This window comes from Anolis carolinensis, chromosome 4 (assembly GCF_035594765.1).
Source record: "Anolis carolinensis isolate JA03-04 chromosome 4, rAnoCar3.1.pri, whole genome shotgun sequence".
In the NCBI taxonomy this organism is placed as follows: domain Eukaryota; kingdom Metazoa; phylum Chordata; class Lepidosauria; order Squamata; family Dactyloidae; genus Anolis; species Anolis carolinensis.
The window spans coordinates 34,515,568-34,534,924 of NC_085844.1; the positions used below are offsets into that span (position 1 = coordinate 34,515,568).

At 40.2% G+C, this 19,357-nt stretch overlaps 1 long non-coding RNA gene across 1 annotated transcript; it reads left to right on the forward strand.

Moving 5' to 3' along the window:
* Positions 1-148: 148 nt before the first annotated feature.
* Positions 149-5,191, forward strand: LOC134298832 (uncharacterized). The gene is made up of 2 exons (XR_010005928.1): positions 149-4,035; positions 4,577-5,191. It is a non-coding gene; the product is annotated as an uncharacterized LOC134298832 (long non-coding RNA).
* Positions 5,192-19,357: the final 14,166 nt, after the last annotated feature.

A 19,357-nucleotide genomic window follows, 5' to 3' on the forward strand; every position in this document is an offset into this window, starting at 1 on the left:
CCGAGCGAGGGAAAAAGGACGGGAGAGGAAGGAGCCAAGGAAGACGTGGCTGCAAAGGGATGCCTGCCTGCTGCTGGGCCGCGCGCGCAGAACCCCATCCCTCCCACGCGGGAAAGGAAGGGAAGGAAAAGGAAAAGGGAAACCCTTTGGGGCGGGGAGGGGGAGGAGGAGGAGGAGCAGGGCGGGCTTGTTCTAGAGGAAACAGGCAATAGACTCTGGAGAAGCGACCCACGCGTGACCCGAAGCGAGGTTTCGCGCCCTCGGCCTCAGGAGACCCCAGATAAGGCTCGCCCTCAGTGGGAAATGCTCTTAAGGACAGGGAAGCCCTGATAAGGAGTCAGGAGCGCCTTGACTTCCAGAGAAGGTCGCTTTAGGGCAGGCATGGGCAAATTTGGGCCCTTCAGGGGTTTGGATTCCAGCTCCCACCATTCCTGACAGCCTCAGGCCCCTTCCTTTTCCCCCTCAGCCGCTTAAGCGGCTGAGGGGGAAAAGGAAGGGGCCTGAGGCTGTCAGGAATGGTGGGAGCTGGAGTCCAAACCCTTGAAGAGCCCAAATTTGCCCATGCCTGTGTTAAAGTCACCATAGTGAGAAACACTTTCACCATGATAATCAAAATCGTCCTCACTTCCATAAAACCCAGCCATAAGGTCCCTTTAAGGTCACTCTATGTGGGAGATGCTCTTAGGTTGCTTTAGGGTCACCATAGGTCAGAAACACTTTGACCCCTAGAAAACCCTGTAAGTGAGATAGATTATTTGCCCCAGACAACCCGGTAATAAGGTTCGTTTAGGGTCATCATGAGTGGGTAAAAAACTCTTCGACTCTCTCTACAGGAATAAAAATGCCCCCCCCCCCCCCTCCTTTAAAAATCTCTTGAAAATACACTTATGCACTTCAGTATATGGAGAGGAAGAAGACTAGGTCTCTTTTAAATTAATTCCATCAGATTTCTGGCTAACATGGCAGCTATGACATATTTTAAGTGAATACCTATTATAGCCATTTCTAATGTAATAATAATAATTTATTTGTTTGACCAGTCATATGACCATTTCAAAGTGCAACATAAATAAAAACAAGGCAAAAAGGATGGGAGGACAGCAGCTGACCTTCTGTTTGCCGTCAAAATCTTATTTTCCTGATTCTTCTTTCAGGAAATGTGCTCTTTTCTTGATAGCTTTCAGGATAAAACGGCTTACTCTGATTATGGTGGATCTTTCTTGTCCTTCTAATGTATTTTAATTGTCTTACAGGGTATATGTCTTAATGTTAAATCATGTTATTAGTGTTGTCATGTCTATTGGAATATTTTATACTGTTTTAATTCTTTTGCTACAAATGTACAGTTGTTATTATTGTGAATTACTTTGATTTTTGTTGTACTTGTATTATTTTGGGCATTGAATGTTTGTCTTTTTTTCTGTGTGTAAACTGCCCAGAGTCCCTTCTGGGAGAGAAGGCAGCCTAGAAATAAAGATGATGATGATGATGATTATTATTATTATTAGCTCCAGAAATCCCCAGACAGGGTCACATTAGGGTCACATAAATAGGAAATGTTTTGACTTCTAAAGAACCCTGTGATAGAGCTGCTATGAGTGGGATAAACCCTCAGCCCCAGAAACCCAGTGATAAGGTCACTTAGGGTCATCATAATTTAGAAACACCTTTAACCCCAGAAAATCCCATGCTGGGGTCACTTTATCCTTAAAAAAACCCATGATCAGGTCACCATAAGTCAAACACTTTCACATCCATGAAACCCTGTGACCGGGTTGCTCTTAGTGACATTAGCCCAATGAATCCCTGTGATAAGGCTGGGTTAGGGGCACCATAAGTGAGAAACTCTAGTAGCCCCCAAAAACCCCATCATAGGGTCACTTTTGTGTTGCCATATGTGGGAAACATGTTTTGTTGCACAAAACCTCATAACAGGGTTGCTTTAGGGTCATCATAAGTGGGAAACACATTTAGCCTCAGAAAGCACTGTGATAGGTCAGTTTAAGGTCATCCCTGATAGAGTCAACATAGGTCAGAAACATTTCTCCTCCATAAAATTCTGTGATGGGTAGTATATGTGGGATATATAGCCCAAGAAAACCTGGTGATAAGGTTGCTTTAGGGTCCTCATAAGTCAAAAACATTCATAGCCCCATAAAATTTCACAATAGGGTCACTTTAGGGGTGTTATATGTCAGAAATACAGTTACTTCCAGAAAACCTTATGATAAGGTCATTTTAGGGTCACCATAAGTCAGAAACGGTCTTAACCCCAGAAACCCCTGATAAGGTCACTTTAGGGTCACCATAAGCAGGCAACATTTTTAGTTTATTATAGGGTTGTTTTTGGGATCACTAGAAGTTAGAATCACTCTTGGCCCTAGAAAAACTTGCCATATGTTGGAAACAATCTTGGCCGCAAAAAATCCTGATAGAGTCACCTTCTAGGGTCCCTATAAGTTTGAAATACTCTTAGCCTCAGAAAACCCCTGATGGGGTCACCAGAAGTGGGAGAAACTCTTAACATCTTTAGGATGACCCAGTAATAAGCTCTTACCCCGTGGTAGGGTTACTTTTGGGTCACTATGAGTTGGAAACAGTCCCAAAAAACCCTTTCTAAGTTCATAACCCCAGAAAACTCTTAGTGTTTCATAAGTCAGAAATGATTTGAAAGCACAAAATAACAACAGTCCAGTCAATGGCTACTCAGCCACATGGTCATTGCATTCTTGACCTGCTTGTGGGCTTCTCTTGGGGCTGTGGGACAAGATGCTGGATAATAGAGTGCAGTATTTAGTATGTTCTAATATTTTCTTGCATTCTGGAGAAAAAAAACAACAACAGGCCTCTCTTACAGCAATTCACCTGCAGCTGAAGTGATCTGGTCAACATTTTTTAGATGCTCTGGGCTGCTTGGGCTAATTTAGCTTGCAGCTGCCTTATAATGCTTAATTGCTGCAGACAGCGGAAAAGAGCCCTGTGTATTGAGATATCAGAAAGAAGCCAGTGTAGTAAGTGATTTAGGAACTGTTTTGACAGCAAGTTTCCATAGTAAATATTCACTGTAATTATTTTGGTATCCTCTTCCAACTTTCAGAAGAGTGGCTTCAGGAATAAGGGAATATCTGGATGGGAACTTCAAAGTGTCAACTATCTGAGTATAAACTGTTATCCGTCTATATGAAAACTATGGCTCTTCCAAACAGCCAGAATATCAAGGCAGATGATCCATAATACCTGCTTAAAACCGGGTTATCTGAGTCCACACTGTCATATAATCCAGTTCAATGTGGATTTTATACAGCTGTGTGTAAGGGACCCAAATCTGTTGAATTGCAGGGTTAATTGCTGACTTTTTGTTCGACTGCATATGTATGCACATTTATCCCGAAAATAAGCTATGACTATTATTTTCTGTTGATCGCCAAGAAGTATTGTTTCTTTTGTTATACTTATTAATATATATCTTCATTTTTTCTGAGTTATGTATTTCTATATTTTTATCTTCTTTCTATTACCGTATTCTTAGGGCCCTTCCACACAGCCATATAACCCAGAATATCAAGGTAGAAAATCCCACAATATCTGCTTTGAACTTGGTTATCTGAGTCCACACTGCCATATATTCCAGTTCAAAGCAGAAAATGGGGGATTATATTCAGCTGTGTGGAAGGGGCCTTTGTTTCATATTAGGTTTAATTTCAGTTGGACAGCATTTCCAACTAAGTTGCTCAATTAGATGCAAACAACTTTCAAAAGTGCATAAAAAAGCCACAGTGTACTTTTTATGAAATTAACAGAGATTTGAACATTAGTGCAGTGAGAAGCACTCACGCATATAGACACATACACTTTGCCACTTAGAAGCTGATTTTCCTTTAAAAGAGACTGCTATTCTTCTTGAAAGCCATTTGCATGTACTATGTTTTTTTCTCCTTAGCATTTATCTCAGATGGATAAACTATAAACTATGAAAGTGCTGAAAAGTCCAGCTGAGAACTGTGTACAAAATTCAAATAAAACAAAATTATATAGGTATGTGGCTGGCATCGTGCGTTTACCTTTATAGTAAATAACAGGTTCTGCAAGCACTTCATGGAAGGAGGGTTATTCAGGGGAACTAACAAAATGACTGGCAGCATTAAATGAGACTAAAAAGTGGCATGTGGATTTTCATGACTTTGATATGTCAGCATTTTTAGCAATGTTCACTTTGGAGGAATGTTTTTGCAACAGAAAACTTTTTCATGTAATGCATTGTAGAAATATAAATACAGGCCATAGTTTAAGTTGATCTAAGGCTAAAGTGAGTAATATAATTGAATAATGGAAGAACCACCTCTTTGTTTATGCCTATAGTAGAAATGGGATGAAGGACCATTTCGTCTTTATCTGCAAAAAGGAAAGTGTGACAATATACCAGTAATTTATTTGTCATTCCTAATAGCAGAAGATGAGCAGAATAAAAATAACTGGGAAGAAACAAACTCATTTGTTAGGAGATCTTGGAAGAGTACCAGAAAATGCTTCAAAATTACTGATTAACCAAGTTTAACACTTCCTTGTTTCCATTCAGATTTAGGGAAATGACCTTAACACGCAACTGGGAGGTCAGAGCAACACAAACATTTGAATGCTGCAAAGACTTGAGTAGTGCATGTTTAATCTTCATATGTGGACCTGTCTATATGTGAAACTCATAATTTGAAGGAGGCCTTATTTCAAGGGCCACTGTATTTGCAAGGTCAATTGGTGTGAATGTGAAATATCCTCCTCTAAAAGGTTCAGGAAAGGAGATTGCACCTGACCATTAGGAAGAACTTCCTGACTGTAAGAGCTCTTCAGCAATGGAACTCTCTGCCTCAGAGTGTGGTGGAGGCTCCTTCCTTGGAAGATTTTGAACAGGCTGGATGGTCATCTGCCAGGGATACCATGTGGTCTCTTCCAACTCTATTATTCTATGATTCACCATGTAACTTCTTTAATGCCTTTTGGCTGCCCGATGAAAACTTCATTAAAGCCTGCAAATTCTGAGCACAAATGACTTTTTATACCAATTCAATGCTGCTGTTATGAGAGCATATGTATTATGCTTTTACTTTGTTATAGGAGATGTGTGTATGTACGTACAGGCTTTTTATGTAAGCTGTCATGGGTATTAATAAAAAATAGGATATACATCTTCCATAAACTAGGGGTTTGTGGTCAATTATTCATTATCCACTCATTTCTAGAAATCACAACAGGCTTTCACATTAAAATTGTAACACTTTTATGGCACAAGGAAATTTTATTATAAACTAGCTTGGGTACCTGTGATGCCAAGGTTATTTGGAAATGTCATTTTTAAAATTTGATGAATGGTCCCATTAAGAACATGCATAAGGTTGTGAGTGAACTACAACACACATTGGCCAGGTTAACCCTCTCAAACTCCACCAGTACTTAAAGTTGGTCATGTTGGACATGTGTGGCAAGTTTGCTGCAGATATGTCATTGGTGGGGCTCGGTGTGCTCTGTGGCTGCAGGATGAACTACAACTCCCACCATGGTGGTCAGTCCCCTCAAACCCCTCCAGTAGGTTCAATTGGTCATGGAGGTTCTTTGTGCCAAGTTTGGCCCCTGTCTATTGTCGGTGAGGATCACAGTGTCTCTGAATGTAAGTGAACTACAGCTCCTAGAAATCAAGGTCGGTTCCCCCAAAACTGCTCCAGTATGTTCAGTTGCTCATGGGGGTTCTGTGTGTCAAGTTTGATCCAGGTCCATCATCAATGGGGTCACAGTTTCTATGGATGGAAGTGAACTACAACTCCCCAAAATCAAGGGCTACCCCCCCTCCAAATGCCTCCAATATTCAAATTTGGGTGTATCAGGTATGGGTGCCAAGTTTGGTCCAGATCCATTGTCGTTTGGGTTCACAGTGCTCTCTGGATGTAGGCGAACTACAATTCCCCAATGGTTAGGTCAATTTTCCCCAACCCCCACCAGTATTCAAATTTGGGCATATCAGGTATGTGTGTAAAATTTGGTCCAGATCGGTCATCATTTGGGTTCACAGTGCTCTCTGAATGTAGATGAACTACAACTTTTATAAATCAAGGTCAATTCCTCCCAACCCTCTCCAGTATTTTGCATTGGTCATGGGGATTCTGTGTGTCAAATTTGGTCCAGCTCCATTGTCGGTGGGAGTCACAGTGCTCTGTCTTGATGCAGGGTGAACTACAACTTCCATCATGTTGAGTCAGTCCCCCAACCCGCTCCAGTATGTTCAATTGCTGATCAATTTTACTCTGTTTTCTGTGCGCCAGAGGAAGTAGGAAAGGGTTATGGGAGAGGCAGTGGGTGGATCATGCAAATTCCACAGCAATGGACTGTCACACACCAGAGGCAGCGGAGCACCAAGAAACAAACACGGAGGCCAATAAAACTATCTAATATCTTTATTAAGGAAATATATAAGAAGGATAAAAGCAAGTAGAGAATATAGTCCAGAAACAGACCTTTCAAATGAGGCCTAAAATAGTCCAGGAATAGTTTGTCCAATAAATGATATTAGAGTTCAAAGGTAAAATCCAATAACCGAAACACACACTATTGCCAGGCAATAGTGTGGGGAATTGTCCAAAGTCTTTCAAGGCACAAGGTAAATCCACAAGAAGGCTGGGAATAAGGCTTGGATCTAGGAAACAAGGTCCGTGGTTCAAAACAAGGCAAGGTAGTCCAAAAACTTAATTCTAAGAACAAAATCCGTGGCTGAGAGCAAAGAAAGGCAATTCTTGGATACTTGAACAGGCGAGGCAAGGAAACTGGATTGCGGACTTAGCAAAGTCCACACTAGGCTGGAAACATGGAATTCACTCCCGAAGCTGAGCTGCTGTCTCCGCAAAGAATCAACAGAGCCCGATACTTTTATCTGGGTCTCGTTTCCCGCCAAACGGGCGTCCAGCGTTCTCTTTCCCTAGAGAACAGGGAACGAAACCCAACTTGCAGGTGTGAGACTCTCTGGATTTTCCCAGGGGAAACATGGCTAATCAGTGTCTTGCTTGGCAGCAATTCGGGCACTCCTGCGAATTCTCTCTTTCACTCCCCTATCTGCCGAGAAGGATTGCTTTCTAGCGAAGGGAGGTGAGCGTTGGTCAAGGTCAGTTTTAATTGGTTCTTGGACAAGAACATCAGGCATCTGGAAAGACTCTGGCTGTTGATCCGGAGAAAACCCCATGTTTTCATCCTCATCTACCACAGTGACACTAGGCACAGGACTACAAGGCCCATGAGGCATCACATGGACAGAGTAAGAAACACTGAGATGTCTGTGGTGGAGGAAACACAAAATCTAAGATAAAATTATCCTCAAATGAAAGCATTCACTTGGCAGGTGGGCAGTACTGTGTTTGTGGAGGACATTAGCAGGGGTTGGTGGCTCTTGTTCATGGCGCTCTCTATAACCTGCAATGTCATTGGAGGGAGGGCCTTTAGTGGCTCCTCATTGGTGTGGGTCATAGCTGTTTGTGGAACTGGGAACCTCTGTATAAGTAGGAGCTCCAGTCACATACATACATACATACTTTCACTTTTATTATAAATATAAATATGGGATGAATCAAGCATAACGCCAATAATAGCATTCCTGCTCAGAAGTTCTATTGCAATGCAGAATGCCTTCTTTGGAGCGTCGCTTAGCTCTTTGGAATAGGTTTTGGGAGCATTTGAGGGAGGTAAGTCTCTTTATTCCAGTGGCAAAAGCACAACATTAAATACTACTCCCCATTAAATTACCCATGAGTTATTCATTGAGGACATTTCCAGAAAGAAGGAAACACTCTGCAAGCAATTAGAATGCACTTTGCTGTCTTTTTCACATTAACAGTTTTCATGCACCAGAAGAAACAACAAGGAAACAATGTATGGTAGGTTTTACTTCTTATATATTTTAAAAATTGTTTTGTCCTGTATAAAAAGATCGCATTGTACAATAAAATGAATGACAGTGAAATGCAACTTATTATTTAAAAAAATTAACTGTAGAACTGTTTAAAACACATTTAAACAATTGCATGTACAATTTGGATACAATTACAAGATCCCCAAATGTTTTAATATTGAAACTACATAAAAGTGTGACCTTCAGTGAAAGATGGGATGATGCTGCAGTTTGGAACTGCTGACAAAACATTTTGACTTACCAAGTAATGCAGGTATCTGCTGTAATCCACAAATCTGAAGTATCAGAGAAGTCAAGTCTCAAGAGCAAATTACCATCATGCTTTGATTTAAATGCAGTTTGCGTGGAAAACCCAATCAACATCCTTTAAATTATTGAACTCAATATTTTCTGTGAATAGACTGAGTTGGTCAGTTTTATCTAGCTTAGGTACCTGGAGATATCCAGGTTAGGTAATTTGTAACACTGTTTGTTAGAAAAAGTCAGTCTTTGCTTTTGTTTTTTTATGAATGCTCTCGTTAGAAATTAGATATTGGAGGCAAAGATGGAGTACTTTGGCCACATAATGAGAAGACAGGAAAGCTTGGAGAACACAGTGATGCTGGGGGAAATGGAAGGAAAAAGGAAGAAGGGCAGACCAAGGGCTAGATGGATGGACAGTATCCTTGAAGTGACTGGCTTGACCTTGAAGGAGCTGGGGGTGGTGATGGCCGACAGGGAGCTCTGGCATGAGTTGGTTCATGAGGTCATGAAAAGCTGGAAGCGACTGAACAAATAAACAACAACAACCCATTAGAAAATGCATAAGGATGTGGGTGAACTACAACTCACACCATAGTGGTTCAGTCTCACCAAACCCCTCCATTTATTTTTTTTTTATTTTTTTGTTGGTCATGGGGATTCTGCGTGCCAAGTGTGGTCCAGATCTGTCATTGGTTGGGGTTCAGTGTGCTCTCTGGAAGTTGGAACTGTCTTGGAAATCTGTCGCCCACAAACATGCAAACATTGCCTTTTGCTATAGATATAATAGATAGATAGATAGATAGATAGATAGATAGATAGATAGATAGATAGATAGATAGATAGATAGATAGACAGACAGACAGACAGACAGACAGACAGATGTCTACAACATAGGATTTAGTCATTGTGGCTGGAATACTGTTACTTGGAATAACATGCATTTCATTCAGTAATGTATCTGAGGACAGGAAATATTTGTCCCGGAGTAACGATTTACAGTAATCCTAACATTAGGAACATAAATAGCCACAAGGATTTCCTTTGTGCTATCTTTCCCTGTACTTTCTTTCATTGCACATCTAAAGGTTTTGCCTTTATCAATGAAAATTCTTGGATTTGATAGCATCTTTTGAGTTAACCTGCTAAATATTAATGAACACAAACATAGCCAGAGGACCCATTGTGTATTGTGCCTAATTCTAGTCAAGGAAAATGCTGTGAGCTAGACTTTGCTTTCATTAAAGCAAGGAGCAATTAATGAACATTAGCAATCTTTCAGAGAAGAGTGTGGTTTGTAGTCTCTACATGGTATATGAACACTATGACTATTGTAAATGCAGTACATAAATTGTACAAATGCAAGCACAAAAGTACAAATTACAAGTCTGTAATTACAAAACTGATTACAAAAGCTTTGCATGCACTAGTAAAGATTAAACACTGGCTGGCTCCATGTGCTTGCTCCTTCGGTTGAATTCATTCCTTTAGATTACCCAGTATTGCCATGTCTTTTGTTTTGTACCATCAAGACATTTCTGACTTGTGACCTCAAGATGAACCTGGCATGAGTTCTTGGCAGGATTTCTTCATAGGTGGGTTGCTTTTGCCTTCCTCTGAGGCTGGGAGAGTGAAATATCCCCAAGTTCACCCAATGGGTTTCCATGAAGTAAGGATTCAAACTGCAGTGTCTTAGTCCGGCATTCAGATCATTACACCGAGACTTATTTATGTTCCTTCATGTAGTAGAAATATTGGCCCTGAATAAGTTGGGATTCATTTTATTTCAGTACTGTATTTCCTTTGGCTCTTTGACAGCGTTTTCATACTCAATTCATTCAAGAGCTTTGCATCATAAACAAAGCTATAGAAGCATGGCCCATAATAATAAATGGTGCCATCCTCATTCCTGAGTAACTCATTTATCTTTAGCAAACTCTAACCCCATCTAATGGATTTTCTTTCATTCCAAGGTAATTATTGTTATTATTCATCTAGAGGCAGCATTTTCGTTAGGCAATTCACAAATACAAAAGGCTTTATCCCTTAATGTTTGGAGCGGCCACACACATACTGCAGAATTGTCCCTTCTGTTTCTGGCATCTTGGCTCTAATTAACTTCAACTTCAGCTCAAAAGCTACAAATGGCATCGCATCCATGGTTTTCTTTGCAGAACAGCTTGTCCTGTTTTTGGCGTATATCAGTTTGCAATTCAGTTCCACTGACTATAATCAAATATTAGCTTTATAAAGCTGTGTGCCTCGTTTAAGTTCTAAAATCCTTGAGGATGGTACATGGATGAGTCACTTTCAACGCTTGTCCTTGTCAGTACTTTGCATTCTCTCAAAAGGATAATAAAGGGATATGAAACAATCCTGCAAAGATGTTCTCTGTAGTAATGAGTATAACGAGTATACTGGGGGTTGAGGGAATTTGTAAGTAATGATGTACAGTATTCCTGTTATGTGTGACTAAACCTGATAATGATGTGTGCTCTCAATCAAGCAGCTCCCCCTGCAGATGCGTTTGTGTAACATCCTCGGTATTTTTATTTTTGACACTATTGCACCAGATCTTTTTCTCTTTCTGCTTATTTTTCTCATAAAGTAGTCTATAAGATTGGGTTTGACTGTATGAATCTAGAACAGGCATGGGCAAACTTCGGCCCTCCGGGTGTTTTGGACTTCAGCTCCCACAATTCCTAACAGCCTACCAGCTGTTAGGGATTGTGAGAGTTGAAGTCCAAAACATCTGGAGGGTTGAAGTTTGCCCATGCCTGGTTTAGAGGATGGGATCACTGCTGACGATAGCTACTGCTGGAGTCACAGTTATGGCAGTTATCACAGAATCATGTATTTCTATTGTGAATAGAACTGCTTAGGCAATGGGAAAAGGGATTTTTTCTTATAGCTATCATATGTTAAGATACTTTTGAAAATGGCTCAGAGCTCACTAAGAATAGATATGGGGTACATCTACACTGTAGTTTGATACCACTTTAACTGCCATGGCTCAATGCTACAGAATCGTGGGAGTATAAAATACAGTATACAATTGAAGACAAATACACATGGTAAGGGAGAAGCATAGAAATCCTTGGAGCCTGGTGGGATTATTTTTGTATGTTGGAAGTGTATTGGTGTCTTGAGCTGGGATAAAAACAGTACTGTTTCCTGACATATTAAAGGAAATGCTGCTGGTTCACCACTTGAGAAATACTTATTGGACTAATATGCCATACATAGTATACGTTTTGATAAGACTTTGGACAACAGGGTCTGAATCCCTACTCAACCATGAAACCCACTGGGTGAGCTTGGCAAATCACACTCTCTCTACCTTAAAGGAAAGCAAAGGCAACCCTCCTGAACAAATCTTGCCAAGGAAAACCTGTGGTAGGGTTGCCATAAGTTGGGAAAAACTTAAAAGCACACAGCAAATATCAAAGCAGGATAGAGGTAGTATAGAAACCATCTCCATCACTGGAGAAGGTTAACTTTGCCTTAAGTAATTTGAGAGTCCACTGGGTAACTTTCTCTTCTGACAAGAGTTGGATTTCTCTGCTCTTCCCTCAGTCCTAATCAATGTAGTACTGACAATCTTTTTACTAACTACACTGCCACCATCTGCCCCAGCATATTTATACGGGCCAACAGGATTTCCACGGTGGACTACAAATCCCAGAATTCCTGAACCACCCAACTCACTGTAAATGTTTGCAACCTCTGCATGTTTTGCTTCATAATGAGAGATGAATGAGAAGAAATATTGGTTGCAACGGGAGAAAAACCAATATGATCTTACTTGAATTAATATAGAGTAGACTCTCAGTTAACTAGAACTCTCAAGCAACCAGAACTCTCAAGCAACTGGCAAAGAATCTGAGAGTTAATACTTTAATTAAAAAGCTATTTTATGATAAAATAAAACAGTAACATTGTGTTACATTAAGTTCAGTTTGTCTTTATTTGTCATTATTTGCTTTTACTTAATGTATTTCAATAGTAATTTCAAGTCAATACAGAGTTTATCATATGGTAATAGTCACTCTCAAGCAGCCAGAAAGTACATTTGTCTGGTTTCTACCAATTCTCATAGATGTCAGTTAGCTGAGAATGTACTGTAATTTTTAACCTTATAACGTTATTGCTGCAGGAAGGGTGCATGTTCAGAGGAAAGAATCTGTCTGAATGTAGAGAGCAGCATCAGAGCAGAGAAGGTTTAGACAACCTAATTGTATATAGTATCTGTTTGGATTAGCTGCTCATGAGCACTCGCTGCACAATCAAAACATTTTAAAGCCACACTGAGGCAGCTATTGAAACAGTGTGCTGCTCAAGCCTGTGATGCGTTGTTCTGTCTTGCACAGTAATGAGCACTAAATCAGCACTTCAATGCATGTTCAGCACAGAGGGCAGCTTGTGCTGAAGGGGAGGGAGGAATATCAGCGGCTGGCAATGACTGGCAGAGACACCCTGATTCTTTTCAACAAGCTGGGGCAGAAAGAACAGCTGTGTCGCCATAGCTAAATCTTGTATCTGGTAAACTGGGCAGAGGGGTAGAAGCAGCTCTTTTGATTTAGTACGTGGGGATGTTCAGCCTGCAGATTTTTAAGTGTACCTCCAGCCATATATGTATTTATATATATGGTAAAAACTTTCCCCTGACATTAAGTCTAGTTGTTTCCAACTCTGGGGGTTGTTGCTCATCTCCATTTCTAAGCCGAAGAGCCAGCATTGTCTGTAGACACCTCCAAGGTCATGTGGCTGGCATGACTTCATGGAGCACCCTTACTTTTTTGCCAAAGAGGTATCTATTGATCTACTCACATTTGAATGTTTTTGAGAAGAGACACGATCACCATGTTTACATATTTGAAAGGATGTCACAAGAAAGAGACTTGTTTTCTGCAGCCCTGGAGACTAGAACTCGGAGCAATGAGGTCAAATTACAAGAAAGGAACATTAGGAAGAACTTCCTGACCATGAGAGTTGTTCAACAGTGGAACTCTCTGCCTCAAAATCCTTGGAGACATTTAAACAGAGGCTGGGTGGCCATCTCTTGGGAGTGCTTTGATAGTGCTTTTCCTGCATGTCAAATGATTGAACTGAATGGCCCATGTGGTCTCTTCCAACGCTATTATTTTATGATTTTATGATATAATGTGGCTCAAACTGGCTTTAAAAATACCAGTATGGAGCTGCATGTCATCCCCATGTTGCTGTTAAAAGCCACCTTAGCAGTGGGAGACTGACCACACAGCCCAGCCCTGCCAATGCTGATTTGCATGTCTGGACATAAGCAATGTCTCCTGAGCCTTCTACACACTGTTTTCTGCAAAAATGAGAGGGAATCGCCCTTAATGTCACTGCAGATTGTCCTCTTTATGGATTTGCATCGCTGTGGAATTCAGAGAAGGAAACCCCCATCCGCTTTCCAAAGATTCACCACATCCTGAATTCAGGAAGAGGACAGCCTGCTGCAAGAGTGATTCCCAAATCATATGTGTTGGGAATCTGGGGCAGGGGGCCTCAGGGGGCTCTGCCATCCCACCTTCCAGGATGCCTGAGCCACAGGAGCACTGGATAGATGTGGCATGCCATTTGGGATTACACATGGCATTCCCAGATTGCAGTCTCCAATGTCACAGCACCTGCAATGATTCGGATCTTCCTCAAAGATTCAGATCTTTGCTGGTATTTTTTTTTCACCCAGTGTCACACTTACCCTGAGTTAAAATGCATTATCCTGGGTGCATTGTTTCCCACATTACACTTTGTGGCAGTGTAAATTGGGCTTTAGTATAATTTTGACATGCTACAAGCAGTGAGTGAGCCTGTTCAGTAGTTATGAGATTGTTATACTGGATTTAAGAATTTGTTAGTTTTGGGGTTCACATTAACAACAAATTTGAGCCCCAAAAGTTTCAACCAGGCAACACTGCAGCAGAAAGGTTTCTGTAGTACTGCAGATCACTGGAAATGTATGATTGCAGCAATCCTGGTTGCAGGGAACACTCAGAGAGGCGATTCTGGCAGGGCTTCAAGGTGCTGTCCATTTTCTGAATACCACATGAAGTATTTTTTTTCAGCTAGCCAACACCTCAATTTACAGTGCCCCCAAAATTCTTTGGTTGGAGTCCTACATGCCTGGAAAAGTAGTTTACTGAGGGATATACAGTATATACACACACACACATTCATACACACACATATACATACAATCATGAGTTTAGGGGAAAGCATGGTTCCAAAGATGAAAAATGCACTTGGGGATAGACACACACACACACACACACACACACACACACACACACACACACACACACACACACACAAGTTTAGATCTCCAGGATGTTTGAAAAAGAACTCCCTAGTTTTAAGTTAAAACACATTAAAACTAGGGAGTTCTTTTTCAAACACCCTGTATATGCTTGCCAAATGAGACTAACACTTTTTCCATCAGCCTCAATTCCAGATAAGCTTTTACCATAATAAACCTGTTAGTCTTGAAAGTGCTATAAGATTCTTCTGTTGTCTTTTTTTGCTCCAACACAGCTAAGCTTCTAACAATCAACAGCCATAACTTTTTTGCAACCAGCATATTTATTTATTTATTAGACTTGTATACCGCTACTCCCAGTTTGGCTCGGAGCGGTTTACAGAAATAGATTAAAACAATACACTTAGCTTTAAAATAACAATAAAAACAATAAAAACAACAATAAAAACAGACATAGCCCCAAGTTTTTCACCCATTGAAATGATTTCAGTATTCCAATTAAGATGGGTAGGCAGTGCCAGATCAAGAGCCAAACACAGGAAGGGAGGGGATCATTTACTCTTAATCCTTTCATAAATCCAGCCTAAATAGGGCCAATCTCAAAAACAAAACAAACATTTGGCTAAGTCGGCATGAGACTGTGATCTGATCCTAACTGATGGATCATAGTGATCTTTACAAAGCAGCCCTTTAGACAATATTTCTTCTTCTAGTTCCGGATGTTTTGAATACTGATGGTGCTATTGCAGTTAGTTTTTATAAACAAACTACTGTACTGAGTAAAACTAATGTACTCTCTCTGATTTGGCCCTCCCACGCTTTGGTTTACCAGTTGAATTAGCAGTTATAACCATCTTCATACAATTATTTCCTTCCTTTTCCTCCTCCACTGCCTTAGAAGTATGTGCATTCTTACAGAAGATACTGTTTTATAGCTGAAGTGTTGAAAGGTCCAAGCCCACTATTATAGAGATTTATGACAGTGTTTGAACAATTTGTGATGGCACTTGCTTTTCAAGTATACAAACAGAGCAAGGAGAAGTTAGCCAATGCAAGTATTGCTTTATATCCTTCTGTTCTGCCACTGAAACTCTTATCATCCCTCTCCTTTGAAAGATACATTGCAACTGCCTAGCATTTCCCTACAGTCTCCACCCAAGTAGGTGGATGTATAATAGACAGGATGTTTGTAGTTCATTCTAGGAATTGCTGGAGTCTTAGCTCACCATGTATGTTGTGTAATTGTACAGATACTTAGCTATGTAGCAGAAAGGCAAAGAAAGCCAGCTATTGATTTGCGAAGATGCATAACAGGATGCCACTAAGAGTGCTTAATGCTCATTAATACTTGGTGTGTATCAGGACCGATGCAGTACATCAGGATCAATGCAATGTATATCCCATTATGCATCAGTACTATTCTGCATTGATCCCATTGTGTAATGATCACCCTTCCTGTGGTTCATTCTTATTGTATGGTACATTTATTGTCTTTTTATCAATGCTAGAGTTTACAGAATTGTGCTTTTGGGGTGTACTTTGAAAGGACAGACAGATGTATGAGGTTAGGATAGCAATTAACCAAGGGCACTAAATTGCTTTCTGTAAGATGTACACCAAGGCAACTTCATTAATCAAAATCAGTGTCAAGCTATCTTGAGACACTTTGGCACTCTAAGACCAAAATCTACATCATCTCATCTTATTGTAAATATCCACTAGAGGAATTACACTATGCTAACACTACACAATCCCTATACAAAAATAAGTATCACTTCATTACACCATGTGCAATGTATACAGTGTGGAATGCTCAATGCACATTGAAACACAGATCTATGTGTGTCATTGTGCATCTGCAATGGTGTGGAACATTGCTCCTGCCTTCATCAGCTGGATACATCCATTCTGCATTGCCCAAAAATGTCACTTTTCATGTGTAACACAGTTTATGCCTACATAGGTCACCACGATGAGTCTGGCCCATCTGTCCTCTTGGATCTAAAGATGATGAAATCGATTAAAATGTAGCAAATAAATGCACATTTGTTACATTTTTATCCTGTTTTTCCTCCAAGGATCTGAATGACTATGACTCATCCCCATTTTTTTCAATGAGGTAGGTTACGCTGATTGGCCCAAGGTTAAATGGCCAAGTGGGAACGGAACATGTTAACATCCATCCATTACTCTTAACCAATACATTATACCAGCTGCTTATATTCACATTAAGACTATTTTGTAAAGATTAACACAATGTTAATTTAAGGGAAGCACTATGGTATGGAAAAGCATGTCTTTTATTGGATTTTAATCTTTTAGACAAAATGTTGCAATAATATTGACTATTGTTGATATTGAATAGAGCCACTGCTGTTCCTACAATTTCAAGGTTATGATTCAGGTGCCTTTGATTGTACTGCCACCTTCTGGTCATGGGGCGAAGTGCAGGAGAGCCAACAGCTTAATTTCTCAATTTTTTCCAATGTAGCCTTTATGACAGATGCTGTAACATCAGCAGTGGTTCTCAACCTGTGGGTCCCCAGATGTTTTGGTCTTCAGCTCCCAGAAATCTTAACATCTGGTAAAGTGTCTGGGATTTCTGGGAGTTGTAGGCCAAAACACCTGGAGACCCACAGGTTGAGAACCACTGCTTTATGATGTTATAGCATCTGTGGCGCCAACATCTGGACCCCAGTGCCAAAATCCAAAGTCCTCAGATTTTGAAGCCTCCCATATTATTCATATAACTAACTATATACCCATTCCTCTATAAGGAATAGCTGAGTTAAGTAACAGTCTTCACATATTACCAGTGTATGCCACACTATTTCTTGGTAAGATTTGTCTTAAATTAGATAAATACTTTATAGCTAAGTGGTACAGCACTGGCACAAAAATCTACTTCTTTTAGATGCAAAGGATTTAGTAGAAGTGTTTTCTGATGGTAGATACCCTTTGCTGTTAGCTGTTCTCAGAGGTCAGTTGAGAGAGTAATTAGAAGGCAGAGCCATTCTTCTTCATGGTATATGATAAATGTAGACTCATATAACGCCATTCAATGCAGTTAAACTGCTTTATATGAGTCTACACTGATGATAGGAGCCCCTGTTGGTGTAGTGGATAAAACTGCTGAGATTCTGAACTTGCTGACCAAAAGATCGACGGTTTGAATCTGGGGAGCAGGGTGAGTTCCCACTGTTAGCCCCAGCTTCTGCCAACCTAGCAATTCAAAAACATACAAATGTGAGTAGATCAATAGGTACCGCTCCAGTGGGAAGGTAATGGCACTCCATGCAATCATTCCAGCCACATGACTTTGGAAGTGTCTATGGACAACGCTGGCTCTTTGGCTTAGAAATGGAAATGAGCACCAATCCCCAGATTCGGACACGACTAGATTTAATGTCAGGGGAAAACCTTTACCTTTTCCTACACTGATGATACAAAGCAATTTCAAACTACATTATATATTAGTGTAGATGGGGCCCTAGGCAAAATTCTTTCAGAAGAAGAGCCAAAATATGTATTTCAGGGACCTTTGCTCATCTCTGCCAGTTAGAATTATCTTCTAAACTTCATTACTAACTAAATTGGCAGCAAAGTAGTATAAATTTCATAGCATTCAATACAACTTAGTCTTGTGGGTATATTCTGGATTGTGATGTATGTACAGGAACAAAGCAGGTAAACAAATGTAAAACACAATCCTTTTAAAATCATTTTTTAAAAACAATATATTGCATTAAGAGAGGATACCACTCGTAATCCAGTAATCTGATTGAGGAAACAACCAGTACCTGTTATATCTGAGAATGTGATCTCTTTTTATTTTCTGTCCATTCTGTGTTAGCATGAAATTGCATGATATGTCAAGCTTCGTGACCCAAATCCTGGCTTTGAATTCACTATGCAGCTCTCAGATTGTTTCAGTTTTTGTAAAGGAGCTTTGGCAAAGACATGCTTGTTTTATCTGATGTGATTATCCCAGCTTTTCCCTTCTCCCTGAGGGCATTCAACAAATGTGACCCATGTTCTGGGCTGCTCCATCAGATCTACTAAGATAACTGACCAAATCCAGAAGGTATTTGGTGCCTCAGTGTGGCTATTCACAGACATTTATAATACAGAAACGTCACAGTAAGTGGGACTGTTTTTTCTCTTTATAGAACACTACAATAATATTGACGTTCGTACAATTGAAGTGGTACTCTAGGGATTTTGACGATTCATTCGAAGATGAACTGTAGCCAGCAGGATGACAAATTTGCATTAGTATGTAAATACTAAATTATTTTTAAACAAATGTAAATGGGCTTGTTCCCAAGTGTCAAAGAAAATTTGCTTTTTGAATGTTTTGCATTCAATCATCCTTTACAAACAAACAGTGGGGTAGGGTGCCCTCATCTATTCTTTCTCCTTTCTAGGAATGTCAAGATTATATATTAACAGTAGAGCTTGGAGGTATCTGATTATGAATGTGTAACTGATTCCTTTTCCAGTAATTTAGTTATAACTACACTCAAACTTTATGATAATAATTTCACTTCCTTTTTGATGGAATGTAACGGCGCTCCATGCAGTCATGCCGGCCACATGACCTTGGAGGTGTCTACGGACAACGCCGGCTCTTTGGCTTAGAAATGGAGATGAGCACCAACCCCCAGAGTCAGAGATGACTGGACTTAATGTCAGGGGAAACATTTTACCTTTACCTAACTTTAGTTACTTTTATAATTATGGGGTAAAGCCTCACTAAACCGTAGAACAGGAGTCCTCAAACTTTTTAAGCAGATGACCAGTTCACAGTCCTTCAGACTGCTGGGGTGCCAGAGCAATGGGTTCTAATTACAATAAAGGAGATTCCACTTGAACTACCTAACCACGAGAGC